Genomic DNA, 15,575 nt, shown 5'->3' on the forward strand with positions numbered 1-15,575 from the left:
GAGTCCAGGCCTCAATCGTCAGCCCACTGTGTATTGGCAGTGGAGTTCTCTTTCAGTCACTGAGGCCAGTCGACTTGCAAACAGAGTCTGCCCAGCACTGCTTTCGCGAGGCTCTTTGACGACTGGGACACTCTTCCTTGGCAACCCAGAAAGCAGTACTTTTCCCTTGCTATGAATGGGAAGAGTGCTTCCTAGGGGCCTATTTCGCCTAGGGTTCCTCAGAAGCCAGAGGACGCTCTTCAGGCACACAGCGGTCATCATGCGAAATGGGTGCACGATCGACTGTCCTATGTGTCGCCAGGGGCATAGCAGAGTTAAGGCACTCCATTTCAGAGTATGGTTTCGTGGATACAATGCACACCCAGCTCTGCTGATATGAAACACTGGAACTTACCTTGTGGCCTTAGGTCACCTTTCATTGGCCGGAGCTGAATTTGGAGTGCAGTAGGATGGGTTTCTAGAAGGGAATTGTCAGCACATTTTTGGCATTGAGAGAACGCAGCCTTGGCCCACAGCGACACTCCTGCAGTGAAGAGAAGGTGGGCCGCTAGTGCTGTTCAGGCAGCTTTGAAGCCAAAAGCAAGTCACTTGCAAAGCGGGAGAATGTGATCTTTCCCATCAGTGTCCCACTTTCAAGCTCGATGACAAAGCATGTTTATCTGATGATTCTGCCTAGCTACCTAGTACAAGGGAAAGACTGCCTCCATCTGCTAAGAAAGGTTTTCACGTGGGGACTGCTGTACATGCACAAGAGCATCCCCCCGCCATGCAAAAGTTAGGCCTTGTGAATCTGGATGGTCCCAGAAGTCCAGCATTGTCACAGGGAAAGCTGTCCGTTGTTTTCAGGCTGGAACTCAACATCTAGTTTCCGACTGCCGTAGGGAGAGGTCCTTTGGGTTTTCACAGGTTTCATTAGTGAGGCACAGTGGTGTTTCTCAGAAGAATCCAAATTCCTCCTGGGGCACACCAGCATGGAATGTAAGGCTGCTTAGAACGGCGTTCCTGAGGCCGTTTGAATGCGGTACAAACGAGAGCTGTCGAGCGATCCGGGCAGGGCTTTGCCATTACCGCTGCACATTCACAGCGTTAAAGCAAACGAACCAGTTTGCCTCCTGGGACTCAAAGGCAAGAGAAGAGTTGGCGGCGTTCAGTGCCCCTTCACAGATGTTACAACGAATGTGAGTGCACAATGAGTCGTGAAATACATAACAGAGTGGAAGCATTCCTTTAACACATGCTTCTTCGCTACTATGGCACACCTAAGCTTACAATGGGAGACATCTGGACATTTCCTTGATGCCTGGGGTGCCATTTCTTTGGCTGGTAAGTTCCAGAGTGCTCCTGGAGGAGCTCCCAGCAAGGAACTGAGACAGCATGCCTCATACGAGTACACTCATAGTACTTTCGTGACGCCTTCAGGCAGCAAAGAGAAGATGGGCAGCAGGAGTGTTTTTCAGTCAGCTTTCAAACCGCAACTGTCTCGCCTACCACGGAGGAAAATAAGGCTTTGCCAGGGTAGCCTGGTTTCAAACATGAGCTCCTATAGTTACCCTCAGTCGTTTCTGACTACCTCAAGGAAACACACGGAACCCACAGGGCCCTTCCATGGAGATCCTTTGGCTACAGAGTCCTCTGCCTAGGCTGAACTGGGGAAGTATTTCAGTACCTTATGTAGGCCTCGGTGACCATGGCTCTTGCACTCCCCACAGAGTTAAGTGTGAAAAGTGTACTGGTCTTCAGGCTGGACGCAGAGCTTAGCTTTCGCTTCTGCCTGCGTGCTGTCCTGAGTCCAGGCCTCAATCGTCAGCCCACTGTGTATTGGCAGTGGAGTTCTCTTTCAGTCACTGAGGCCAGTCGACTTGCAAACAGAGTCTGCCCAGCACTGCTTTCGCGAGGCTCTTTGACGACTGGGACACTCTTCCTTGGCAACCCAGAAAGCAGTACTTTTCCCTTGCTATGAATGGGAAGAGTGCTTCCCAGGGGCCTATTTCGCCTAGGGTTCCTCAGAAGCCAGAGGACGCTCTTCAGGCACACAGCGGTCATCATGCGAAATGGGTGCATGATCGACTCTCCTATGTGTCGCCAGGGGCATAGCAGAGATAAGGCACTCCATTTCAGAGTATGGTTTTGTGGATACAATGCACACCCAGCTCTGCTGATATGAAACACTGGAACTTACCTTGTGGCCTTAGGTCACCTTTCATTGGCCGGAGCTGAATTTGGAGTGCAGTAGGATGAGTTTCTAGAAGGGAATTGTCAGCACATTTTTGGCATTGAGAGAACGCAGCCTTGGCCCACAGCGACACTCCTGCAGTGAAGAGAAGGTGGGCCGCTAGTGCTGTTCAGGCAGCTTTGAAGACAAAAGCAAGTCGCTTGCAAAGCGGGAGAATGTGAACTTTCCCATCAGTGTCCCACTTTCAAGCTCGATGACAAAGCATGTTTATCTGATGATTCTGCCTAGCTACCTAGTACAAGGGAAAGACTGCCTCCATCTGCTAAGAAAGGTTTTCACGTGGGGACTGCTGTACATGCACAACAGCATTCCCCCGCCGTGCAAAAGTTAGGCCTTGGTGAATCTGGATGGTCCCAGAAGTCCAGCATTGTCACAGGGAAAGCTGTCCGTTGTTTTCAGGCTGGAACTCAACATCTAGCTTCCGACTGCCGTAGGGAGAGGTCCTTTGGGTTTTCACAGGTTTCATTAGTGAGGCACAGTGGTGTTTCTCAGAAGAATCCAAATTCCTCCTTGGACACACCAGCATGGAATGTAAGGCTGCTTAGAACGGCGTTCCTGAGGCCGTTTGAATGCTGTACAAACGAGAGCTGTCGAGCGATCCGGGCAGGGCTTTGCCATTACCGCTGCATATTCACAGCGTTAAAGCAAACGAACCGTTGGCCTCCTGGGACTCAAAAGCAACAGAAGAGTTGGCGGCGTTCAGTGCCCCTTCACAGATGTTACAACGAATGTGAGTGCACAACGAGTCGTGAAATACATAACAGAGTTGAAGCATTCCTTTAACACATGCTTCTTCGCTACTATGGCACACCTAAGCTTACAATGGGAGAAATCTGGACATTTTCTTGATGCCTGGGGTGCCATTTCTTTGGTTGGTAAGTTCCAGAGTGCTCCTGGAGGAGCTCCCAGCAAGGAACTGAGACAGCATGCCTCCTACGAGTACACTCATAGTACTTTCGTGACGCCTTCAGGCAGCCAAGAGAAGATGGGCAGCAGGAGTGTTTTTCAGGCAGCTTTCAAAGCGCAACTGTCTCGCCTACCACGGAGGAAAATAAGGTTTTGCCAGGGTAGCCTGGTTTCAAACATGAGCTCCTATAGTTACCCTCAGTCGTTTCTGACTACCTCAAGGAAACACACGGAACCCACAGGGCCCTTCCATGGAGATCCTTTGGCTACAGAGTCCTCTGCCTAGGCTGAACTGGGGAAGTATTTCAGTACCTTAGGTAGGCCTCGGTGACCATGGCTCTTGCACATCCCAACAGAGTTAAGTGTGAAAAGTGTACTGGTCTTCAGGCTGGACGCAGAGCTTAGCTTTCGCTTCTGCCTGCGTGCTGTCCTGAGTCCAGGCCTCAATCGTCAGCCCACTGTGTATTGGCAGTGGAGTTCTCTTTCAGTCACTGAGGCCAGTCGACTTGCAAACAGAGTCTGCCCAGCACTGCTTTCGCGAGGCTCTTTGACGACTGGGACACTCTTCCTTGGCAACCCAGAAAGCAGTACTTTTCCCTTGCTATGAATGGGAAGAGTGCTTCCCAGGGGCCTATTTCGCCTAGGGTTCCTCAGAAGCCAGAGGACGCTCTTCAGGCACACAGCGGTCATCATGCGAAATGGGTGCACGATCGACTGTCCTATGTGTCGCCAGGGGCATAGCAGAGTTAAGGCACTCCATTTCAGAGTATGGTTTCGTGGATACAATGCACACCCAGCTCTGCTGATATGAAACACTGGAACTTACCTTGTGGCCTTAGGTCACCTTTCATTGGCCGGAGCTGAATTTGGAGTGCAGTAGGATGAGTTTCTAGAAGGGAATTGTCAGCACATTTTTGGCATTGAGAGAACGCAGCCTTGGCCCACAGCGACACTCCTGCAGTGAAGAGAAGGTGGGCCGCTAGTGCTGTTCAGGCAGCTTTGAAGCCAAAAGCAAGTCGCTTGCAAAGCGGGAGAATGTGAACTTTCCCATCAGTGTCCCACTTTCAAGCTCGATGACAAAGCATGTTTATCTGATGATTCTGCCTAGCTACCTAGTACAAGGGAAAGACTGCCTCCATCTGCTAAGAAAGGTTTTCACGTGGGGACTGCTGTACATGCACAACAGCATTCCCCCGCCGTGCAAAAGTTAGGCCTTGGTGAATCTGGATGGTCCCAGAAGTCCAGCATTGTCACAGGGAAAGCTGTCCTTTGTTTTCAGGCTGGAACTCAAAATCTAGCTTCTGACTGCCGTAGGGAGACGTCCTTTGGGAGTCATAGGTTTCATTAGTGAGGCACAGTGGTGTTTTTCAGAAGAATCCAAATTCCTCCTTGGGCACACCAGCATGGAATGTAAGGCTGCTTAGAACGTCGTTCCTGAGGCCGTTTGAATGCGGTACAAACGAGAGCTGTCGAGCGATCCGGGCAGGGCTTTGCCATTACTGCTGCATATTCACAGCGTTAAAGCAAACGAACCCGTTTGCCTCCTGGGACTCAAAAGCAACAGAAGAGTTGGCGGCGTTCAGTGTCCCTTCACAGATGTTACAACGAATGTGAGTGCACAACGAGTCGTGAAATACATAACAGAGTGGAAGCATTCCTTTAACACATGCTCTTCGCTACTATGGCACACCTAAGCTTACAATGGGAGACATCTGGACATTTCCTTGATGCCTGGGGTGCCATTTCTTTGGCTGGTAAGTTCCAGAGTGCTCCTGGAGGATCTCCCAGCAAGGAACTGAGACAGCATGCCTCATATGAGTACACTCATAGTACTATCGTGACGCCTTCAGGCAGCAAAGAGAAGATGGGCAGCAGGAGTGTTTTTCAGGCAGCTTTCAAACCGCAACTGTCTCGCCTACCACGGAAGAAAATAAGGTTTTGCCAGGGTAGCCTGGTTTCAAACATGAGCTCCTATAGTTACCCTCAGTCGTTTCTGACTACCTCAAGGAAACACACGGAACCCACAGGTCCCTTCCATGGAGATCCTTTGGCTACAGAGTCCTCTGCCTAGGCTGAACTGGGGAAGTATTTCAGTATCTTATGTAGGCCTCGGTGACCATGGCTCTTGTACATCCCAACAGAGTTAAGTGTGAAAAGTGTACTGGTCTTCAGGCTGGACACAGAGCTTAGCTTTCGCTTCTGCCTGCGTGCTGTCCTGAGTCCAGGCCTCAATCGTCAGCCCACTGTGTATTGGCAGTGGAGTTCTCTTTCAGTCACTGAGGCCAGTCGACTTGCAAACAGAGTCTGCCCAGCACTGCTTTCGCGAGGCTCTTTGACGACTGGGACACTCTTCCTTGGCAACCCAGAAAGCAGTACTTTTCCCTTGCTATGAATGGGAAGAGTGCTTCCCAGGGGCCTATTTCGCCTAGGGTTCCTCAGAAGCCAGAGGACGCTCTTCAGGCACACAGCGGTCATCATGCGAAATGGGTGCACGATCGACTGTCCTATGTGTCGCCAGGGGCATAGCAGAGTTAAGGCACTCCATTTCAGAGTATGGTTTCGTGGATACAATGCACACCCAGCTCTGCTGATATGAAACACTGGAACTTACCTTGTGGCCTTAGGTCACCTTTCATTGGCCGGAGCTGAATTTGGAGTGCAGTAGGATGAGTTTCTAGAAGGGAATTGTCAGCACATTTTTGGCATTGAGAGAACGCAGCCTTGGCCCACAGCGACACTCCTGCAGTGAAGAGAAGGTGGGCCGCTAGTGCTGTTCAGGCAGCTTTGAAGCCAAAAGCAAGTCGCTTGCAAAGCGGGAGAATGTGATCTTTCCCATCAGTGTCCCACTTTCAAGCTCGATGACAAAGCATGTTTATCTGATGATTCTGCCTAGCTACCTAGTACAAGGGAAAGACTGCCTCCATCTGCTAAGAAAGGTTTTCACGTGGGGACTGCTGTACATGCACAAGAGCATCCCCCCGCCATGCAAAAGTTAGGCCTTGTGAATCTGGATGGTCCCAGAAGTCCAGCATTGTCACAGGGAAAGCTGTCCGTTGTTTTCAGGCTGGAACTCAACATCTAGTTTCCGACTGCCGTAGGGAGAGGTCCTTTGGGTTTTCACAGGTTTCATTAGTGAGGCACAGTGGTGTTTCTCAGAAGAATCCAAATTCCTCCTTGGGCACACCAGCATGGAATGTAAGGCTGCTTAGAACGGCGTTCCTGAGGCCGTTTGAATGCGGTACAAACGAGAGCTGTCGAGCGATCCGGGCAGGGCTTTGCCATTACCGCTGCACATTCACAGCGTTAAAGCAAACGAACCAGTTTGCCTCCTGGGACTCAAAGGCAAGAGAAGAGTTGGCGGCGTTCAGTGCCCCTTCACAGATGTTACAACGAATGTCAGTGCACAACGAGTCGTGAAATACATAACAGAGTGGAAGCATTCCTTTAACACATGCTTCTTCGCTACTATGGCACACCTAAGCTTACAATGGGAGACATCTGGACATTTCCTTGATGCCTGGGGTGCCATTTCTTTGGCTGGTAAGTTCCAGAGTGCTCCTGGAGGAGCTCCCAGCAAGGAACTGAGACAGCATGCCTCATACGAGTACACTCATAGTACTTTCGTGACGCCTTCAGGCAGCAAAGAGAAGATGGGCAGCAGGAGTGTTTTTCAGTCAGCTTTCAAACCGCAACTGTCTCGCCTACCACGGAGGAAAATAAGGCTTTGCCAGGGTAGCCTGGTTTCAAACATGAGCTCCTCTAGTTACCCTCAGTCGTTTCTGACTACCTCAAGGAAACACACGGAACCCACAGGGCCCTTCCATGGAGATCCTTTGGCTACAGAGTCCTCTGCCTAGGCTGAACTGGGGAAGTATTTCAGTACCTTATGTAGGCCTCGGTGACCATGGCTCTAGCACATCCCCACAGAGTTAAGTGTGAAAAGTGTACTGGTCTTCAGGCTGGACGCAGAGCTTAGCTTTCGCTTCTGCCTGCGTGCTGTCCTGAGTCCAGGCCTCAATCGTCAGCCCACTGTGTATTGGCAGTGGAGTTCTCTTTCAGTCACTGAGGCCAGTCGACTTGCAAACAGAGTCTGCCCAGCACTGCTTTCGCGAGGCTCTTTGACGACTGGGACACTCTTCCTTGGCAACCCAGAAAGCAGTACTTTTCCCTTGCTATGAATGGGAAGAGTGCTTCCCAGGGGCCTATTTCGCCTAGGGTTCCTCAGAAGCCAGAGGACGCTCTTCAGGCACACAGCGGTCATCATGCGAAATGGGTGCACGATCGACTGTCCTATGTGTCGCCAGGGGCATAGCAGAGTTAAGGCACTCCATTTCAGAGTATGGTTTCGTGGATACAATGCACACCCAGCTCTGCTGATATGAAACACTGGAACTTACCTTGTGGCCTTAGGTCACCTTTCATTGGCCGGAGCTGAATTTGGAGTGCAGTAGGATGAGTTTCTAGAAGGGAATTGTCAGCACATTTTTGGCATTGAGAGAACGCAGCCTTGGCCCACAGCGACACTCCTGCAGTGAAGAGAAGGTGGGCCGCTAGTGCTGTTCAGGCAGCTTTGAAGCCAAAAGCAAGTCACTTGCAAAGCGGGAGAATGTGATCTTTCCCATCAGTGTCCCACTTTCAAGCTCGATGACAAAGCATGTTTATCTGATGATTCTGCCTAGCTACCTAGTACAAGGGAAAGACTGCCTCCATCTGCTAAGAAAGGTTTTCACGTGGGGACTGCTGTACATGCACAAGAGCATCCCCCCGCCATGCAAAAGTTAGGCCTTGTGAATCTGGATGGTCCCAGAAGTCCAGCATTGTCACAGGGAAAGCTGTCCGTTGTTTTCAGGCTGGAACTCAACATCTAGTTTCCGACTGCCGTAGGGAGAGGTCCTTTGGGTTTTCACAGGTTTCATTAGTGAGGCACAGTGGTGTTTCTCAGAAGAATCCAAATTCCTCCTTGGGCACACCAGCATGGAATGTAAGGCTGCTTAGAACGGCGTTCCTGAGGCCGTTTGAATGCTGTACAAACGAGAGTTGTCGAGCGATCCGGGCAGGGCTTTGCCATTACCGCTGCACATTCACCGCGTTAAAGCAAACGAACCAGTTTGCCTCCTGGGACTCAAAGGCAACACAAGAGTTGGCGGCGTTCAGTGCCCCTTCACAGATGTTACAATGAATGTGAGTGCACAACGAGTCGTGAAATACATAACAGAGTGGAAGCATTCCTTTAACACATGCTTCTTCGCTACTATGGCACACCTAAGCTTACAATGGGAGACATCTGGACATTTCCTTGATGCCTGGGGTGCCATTTCTTTGGCTGGTAAGTTCCAGAGTGCTCCTGGAGGATCTCCCAGCAAGGAACTGAGACAGCATGCCTCATATGAGTACACTCATAGTACTATCGTGACGCCTTCAGGCAGCAAAGAGAAGATGGGCAGCAGGAGTGTTTTTCAGGCAGCTTTCAAACCGCAACTGTCTCGCCTACCACGGAAGAAAATAAGGTTTTGCCAGGGTAGCCTGGTTTCAAACATGAGCTCCTATAGTTACCCTCAGTCGTTTCTGACTACCTCAAGGAAACACACGGAACCCACAGGGCCCTTCCATGGAGATCCTTTGGCTACAGAGTCCTCTGCCTAGGCTGAACTGGGGAAGTATTTCAGTACCTTATGTAGGCCTCGGTGACCATGGCTCTTGTACATCCCAACAGAGTTAAATGTGAAAAGTGTACTGGTCTTCAGGCTGGACACAGAGCTTAGCTTTCGCTTCTGCCTGCGTGCTGTCCTGAGTCCAGGCCTCAATCGTCAGCCCACTGTGTATTGGCAGTGGAGTTCTCTTTCAGTCACTGAGGCCAGTCGACTTGCAAACAGAGTCTGCCCAGCACTGCTTTCGCGAGGCTCTTTGACGACTGGGACACTCTTCCTTGGCCACCCAGAAAGCAGTACTTTTCCCTTGCTATGAATGGAAGAGTGCTTCCCAGGGGCCTATTTCGCCTAGGGTTCCTCAGAAGCCAGAGGACGCTCTTCAGGCACACAGCGGTCATCATGCGAAATGGGTGCACGATCGACTGTCCTATGTGTCGCCAGGGGCATAGCAGAGTTAAGGCACTCCATTTCAGAGTATGGTTTCGTGGATACAATGCACACCCAGCTCTGCTGATATGAAACACTGGAACTTACCTTGTGGCCTTAGGTCACCTTTCATTGGCCGGAGCTGAATTTGGAGTGCAGTAGGATGAGTTTCTAGAAGGGAATTGTCAGCACATTTTTGGCATTGAGAGAACGCAGCCTTGGCCCACAGCGACACTCCTGCAGTGAAGAGAAGGTGGGCCGCTAGTGCTGTTCAGGCAGCTTTGAAGCCAAAAGCAAGTCGCTTGCAAAGCGGGAGAATGTGATCTTTCCCATCAGTGTCCCACTTTCAAGCTCGATGACAAAGCATGTTTTTCTGATGATTCTGCCTAGCTACCTAGTACAAGGGAAAGACTGCCTCCATCTGCTAAGAAAGGTTTTCACGTGGGGACTGCTGTACATGCACAAGAGCATCCCCCCGCCATGCAAAAGTTAGGCCTTGTGAATCTGGATGGTCCCAGAAGTCCAGCATTGTCACAGGGAAAGCTGTCCGTTGTTTTCAGGCTGGAACTCAACATCTAGTTTCCGACTGCCGTAGGGAGAGGTCCTTTGGGTTTTCACAGGTTTCATTAGTGAGGCACAGTGGTGTTTCTCAGAAGAATCCAAATTCCTCCTTGGGCACACCAGCATGGAATGTAAGGCTGCTTAGAACGGCGTTCCTGAGGCCGTTTGAATGCTGTACAAACGAGAGCTGTCGAGCGATCCGGGCAGGGCTTTGCCATTACCGCTGCACATTCACAGCGTTAAAGCAAACGAACCAGTTTGCCTCCTGGGACTCAAAGGCAACACAAGAGTTGGCGGCGTTCAGTGCCCCTTCACAGATGTTACAATGAATGTGAGTGCACAACGAGTCGTGAAATACATAACAGAGTGGAAGCATTCCTTTAACACATGCTTCTTCGCTACTATGGCACACCTAAGCTTACAATGGGAGACATCTGGACATTTCCTTGATGCCTGGGGTGCCATTTCTTTGGCTGGTAAGTTCCAGAGTGCTCCTGGAGGATCTCCCAGCAAGGAACTGAGACAACATGCCTCATATGAGTACACTCATAGTACTATCGTGACGCCTTCAGGCAGCAAAGAGAAGATGGGCAGCAGGAGTGTTTTTCAGGCAGCTTTCAAACCGCAACTGTCTCGCCTACCACGGAAGAAAATAAGGTTTTGCCAGGGTAGCCTGGTTTCAAACATGAGCTCCTATAGTTACCCTCAGTCGTTTCTGACTACCTCAAGGAAACACACGGAACCCACAGGGTCCTTCCATGGAGATCCTTTGGCTACAGAGTCCTCTGCCTAGGCTGAACTGGGGAAGTATTTCAGTACCTTATGTAGGCCTCGGTGACCATGGCTCTAGCACATCCCAACAGAGTTAAGTGTGAAAAGTGTACTGCTCTTCAGGCTGGACGCAGAGCTTAGCTTTCACTTCTGCCTGCGTGCTGTTCTGAGTCCAGGCCTCAATCGTCAGCCCACTGTGTATTGGCAGTGGAGTTCTCTTTCAGTCACTGAGGCCAGTCGACTTGCAAACAGAGTCTGCCCAGCACTGCTTTCGCGAGGCTCTTTGACGACTGGGACACTCTTCCTTGGCAACCCAGAAAGCAGTACTTTTCCCTTGCTATGAATGGGAAGAGTGCTTCCCAGGGGCCTATTTCGCCTAGGGTTCCTCAGAAGCCAGAGGACGCTCTTCAGGCACACAGCGGTCATCATGCGAAATGGGTGCACGATCGACTGTCCTATGTGTCGCCAGGGGCATAGCAGAGTTAAGGCACTCCATTTCAGAGTATGGTTTCGTGGATACAATGCACACCCAGCTCTGCTGATATGAAACACTGGAACTTACCTTGTGGCCTTAGGTCACCTTTCATTGGCCGGAGCTGAATTTGGAGTGCAGTAGGATGAGTTTCTAGAAGGGAATTGTCAGCACATTTTTGGCATTGAGAGAACGCAGCCTTGGCCCACAACGACACTCCTGCAGTGAAGAGAAGGTGGGCCGCTAGTGCTGTTCAGGCAGCTTTCAAGCCAAAAGCAAGTCGCTTGCAAAGCGGGAGAATGTGATCTTTCCCATCAGTGTCCCACTTTCAAGCTCGATGACAAAGCATGTTTATCTGATGATTCTGCCTAGCTACCTAGTACAAGGGAAAGACTGCCTCCATCTGCTAAGAAAGGTTTTCACGTGGGGACTGCTGTACATGCACAAGAGCATTCCCCCGCCATGCAAAAGTTAGGCCTTGTGAATCTGGATGGTCCCAGAAGTCCAGCATTGTCACAGGGAAAGCTGTCCGTTGTTTTCAGGCTGGAACTCAACATCTAGTTTCCGACTGCCGTAGGGAGAGGTCCTTTGGGTTTTCACAGGTTTCATTAGTGAGGCACAGTGGTGTTTCTCAGAAGAATCCAAATTCCTCCTTGGGCACACCAGCATGGAATGTAAGGCTGCTTATAACGGCGTTCCTGAGGCCGTTTGAATGCTGTACAAACGAGAGTTGTCGAGCGATCCGGGCAGGGCTTTGCCATTACCGCTGCACATTCACAGCGTTAAAGCAAACGAACCAGTTTGCCTCCTGGGACTCAAAGGCAACACAAGAGTTGGCGGCGTTCAGTGCCCCTTCACAGATGTTACAATGAATGTGAGTGCACAACGAGTCGTGAAATACATAACAGAGTGGAAGCATTCCTTTAACACATGCTTCTTCGCTACTATGGCACACCTAAGCTTACAATGGGAGACATCTGGACATTTCCTTGATGCCTGGGGTGCCATTTCTTTGGCTGGTAAGTTCCAGAGTGCTCCTGGAGGATCTCCCAGCAAGGAACTGAGACAGCATGCCTCATATGAGTACACTCATAGTACTATCGTGATGCCTTCAGGCAGCAAAGAGAAGATGGGCAGCAGGAGTGTTTTTCAGGCAGCTTTCAAACCGCAACTGTCTCGCCTACCACGGAAGAAAATAAGGTTTTGCCAGGGTAGCCTGGTTTCAAACATGAGCTCCTATAGTTACCCTCAGTCGTTTCTGACTACCTCAAGGAAACACACGGAACCCACAGGGCCCTTCCATGGAGATCCTTTGGCTACAGAGTCCTCTGCCTAGGCTGAACTGGGGAAGTATTTCAGTATCTTATGTAGGCCTCGGTGACCATGGCTCTTGTACATCCCAACAGAGTTAAGTGTGAAAAGTGTACTGGTCTTCAGGCTGGACACAGAGCTTAGCTTTCGCTTCTGCCTGCGTGCTGTCCTGAGTCCAGGCCTCAATCGTCAGCCCACTGTGTATTGGCAGTGGAGTTCTCTTTCAGTCACTGAGGCCAGTCGACTTGCAAACAGAGTCTGCCCAGCACTGCTTTCGCGAGGCTCTTTGACGACTGGGACACTCTTCCTTGGCAACCCAGAAAGCAGTACTTTTCCCTTGCTATGAATGGGAAGAGTGCTTCCCAGGGGCCTATTTCGCCTAGGGTTCCTCAGAAGCCAGAGGACGCTCTTCAGGCACACAGCGGTCATCATGCGAAATGGGTGCACGATCGACTGTCCTATGTGTCGCCAGGGGCATAGCAGAGTTAAGGCACTCCATTTCAGAGTATGGTTTCGTGGATACAATGCACACCCAGCTCTGCTGATATGAAACACTGGAACTTACCTTGTGGCCTTAGGTCACCTTTCATTGGCCGGAGCTGAATTTGGAGTGCAGTAGGATGAGTTTCTAGAAGGGAATTGTCAGCACATTTTTGGCATTGAGAGAACGCAGCCTTGGCCCACAGCGACACTCCTGCAGTGAAGAGAAGGTGGGCCGCTAGTGCTGTTCAGGCAGCTTTGAAGCCAAAAGCAAGTCGCTTGCAAAGCGGGAGAATGTGATCTTTCCCATCAGTGTCCCACTTTCAAGCTCGATGACAAAGCATGTTTATCTGATGATTCTGCCTAGCTACCTAGTACAAGGGAAAGACTGCCTCCATCTGCTAAGAAAGGTTTTCACGTGGGGACTGCTGTACATGCACAAGAACATCCCCCCGCCATGCAAAAGTTAGGCCTTGTGAATCTGGATGGTCCCAGAAGTCCAGCATTGTCACAGGGAAAGCTGTCCGTTGTTTTCAGGCTGGAACTCAACATCTAGTTTCCGACTGCCGTAGGGAGAGGTCCTTTGGGTTTTCACAGGTTTCATTAGTGAGGCACAGTGGTGTTTCTCAGAAGAATCCAAATTCCTCCTTGGGCACACCAGCATGGAATGTAAGGCTGCTTAGAACGGCGTTCCTGAGGCCGTTTGAATGCTGTACAAACGAGAGTTGTCGAGCGATCCGGGCAGGGCTTTGCCATTACCGCTGCACATTCACAGCGTTAAAGCAAACGAACCAGTTTGCCTCCTGGGACTCAAAGGCAACACAAGAGTTGGCGGCGTTCAGTGCCCCTTCACAGATGTTACAATGAATGTGAGTGCACAACGAGTCGTGAAATACATAACAGAGTGGAAGCATTCCTTTAACACATGCTTCTTCGCTACTATGGCACACCTAAGCTTACAATGGGAGACATCTGGACATTTCCTTGATGCCTGGGGTGCCATTTCTTTGGCTGGTAAGTTCCAGAGTGCTCCTGGAGGATCTCCCAGCAAGGAACTGAGACAGCATGCCTCATATGAGTACACTCATAGTACTATCGTGACGCCTTCAGGCAGCAAAGAGAAGATGGGCAGCAGGAGTGTTTTTCAGGCAGCTTTCAAACCGCAACTGTCTCGCCTACCACGGAAGAAAATAAGGTTTTGCCAGGGTAGCCTGGTTTCAAACATGAGCTCCTATAGTTACCCTCAGTCGTTTCTGACTACCTCAAGGAAACACACGGAACCCACAGGGCCCTTCCATGGAGATCCTTTGGCTACAGAGTCCTCTGCCTAGGCTGAACTGGGGAAGTATTTCAGTATCTTATGTAGGCCTCGGTGACCATGGCTCTTGTACATCCCAACAGAGTTAAGTGTGAAAAGTGTACTGGTCTTCAGGCTGGACACAGAGCTTAGCTTTCGCTTCTGCCTGCGTGCTGTCCTGAGTCCAGGCCTCAATCGTCAGCCCACTGTGTATTGGCAGTGGAGTTCTCTTTCAGTCACTGAGGCCAGTCGACTTGCAAACAGAGTCTGCCCAGCACTGCTTTCGCGAGGCTCTTTGACGACTGGGACACTCTTCCTTGGCCACCCAGAAAGCAGTACTTTTCCCTTGCTATGAATGGAAGAGTGCTTCCCAGGGGCCTATTTCGCCTAGGGTTCCTCAGAAGCCAGAGGACGCTCTTCAGGCACACAGCGGTCATCATGCGAAATGGGTGCACGATCGACTGTCCTATGTGTCGCCAGGGGCATAGCAGAGTTAAGGCACTCCATTTCAGAGTATGGTTTCGTGGATACAATGCACACCCAGCTCTGCTGTTATGAAACACTGGAACTTACCTTGTGGCCTTAGGTCACCTTTCATTGGCCGGAGCTGAATTTGGAGTGCAGTAGGATGAGTTTCTAGAAGGGAATTGTCAGCACATTTTTGGCATTGAGAGAACGCAGCCTTGGCCCACAGCGACACTCCTGCAGTGAAGAGAAGGTGGGCCGCTAGTGCTGTTCAGGCAGCTTTGAAGCCAAAAGCAAGTCGCTTGCAAAGCGGGAGAATGTGATCTTTCCCATCAGTGTCCCACTTTCAAGCTCGATGACAAAGCATGTTTATCTGATGATTCTGCCTAGCTACCTAGTACAAGGGAAAGACTGCCTCCATCTGCTAAGAAAGGTTTTCACGTGGGGACTGCTGTACATGCACAAGAGCATCCCCCCGCCATGCAAAAGTTAGGCCTTGTGAATCTGGATGGTCCCAGAAGTCCAGCATTGTCACAGGGAAAGCTGTCCGTTGTTTTCAGGCTGGAACTCAACATCTAGTTTCCGACTGCCGTAGGGAGAGGTCCTTTGGGTTTTCACAGGTTTCATTAGTGAGGCACAGTGGTGTTTCTCAGAAGAATCCAAATTCCTCCTTGGGCACACCAGCATGGAATGTAAGGCTGCTTAGAACGGCGTTCCTGAGGCCGTTTGAATGCTGTACAAACGAGAGTTGTCGAGCGATCCGGGCAGGGCTTTGCCATTACCGCTGCACATTCACCGCGTTAAAGCAAACGAACCAGTTTGCCTCCTGGGACTCAAAGGCAACACAAGAGTTGGCGGCGTTCAGTGCCCCTTCACAGATGTTACAATGAATGTGAGTGCACAACGAGTCGTGAAATACATAACAGAGTGGAAGCATTCCTTTAACACATGCTTCTTCGCTACTATGGCACACCTAAGCTTACAATGGGAGACATCTGGACATTT

This window comes from Eubalaena glacialis, chromosome 13, assembly GCF_028564815.1.
Source record: "Eubalaena glacialis isolate mEubGla1 chromosome 13, mEubGla1.1.hap2.+ XY, whole genome shotgun sequence".
NCBI lineage: Eukaryota > Metazoa > Chordata > Mammalia > Artiodactyla > Balaenidae > Eubalaena > Eubalaena glacialis.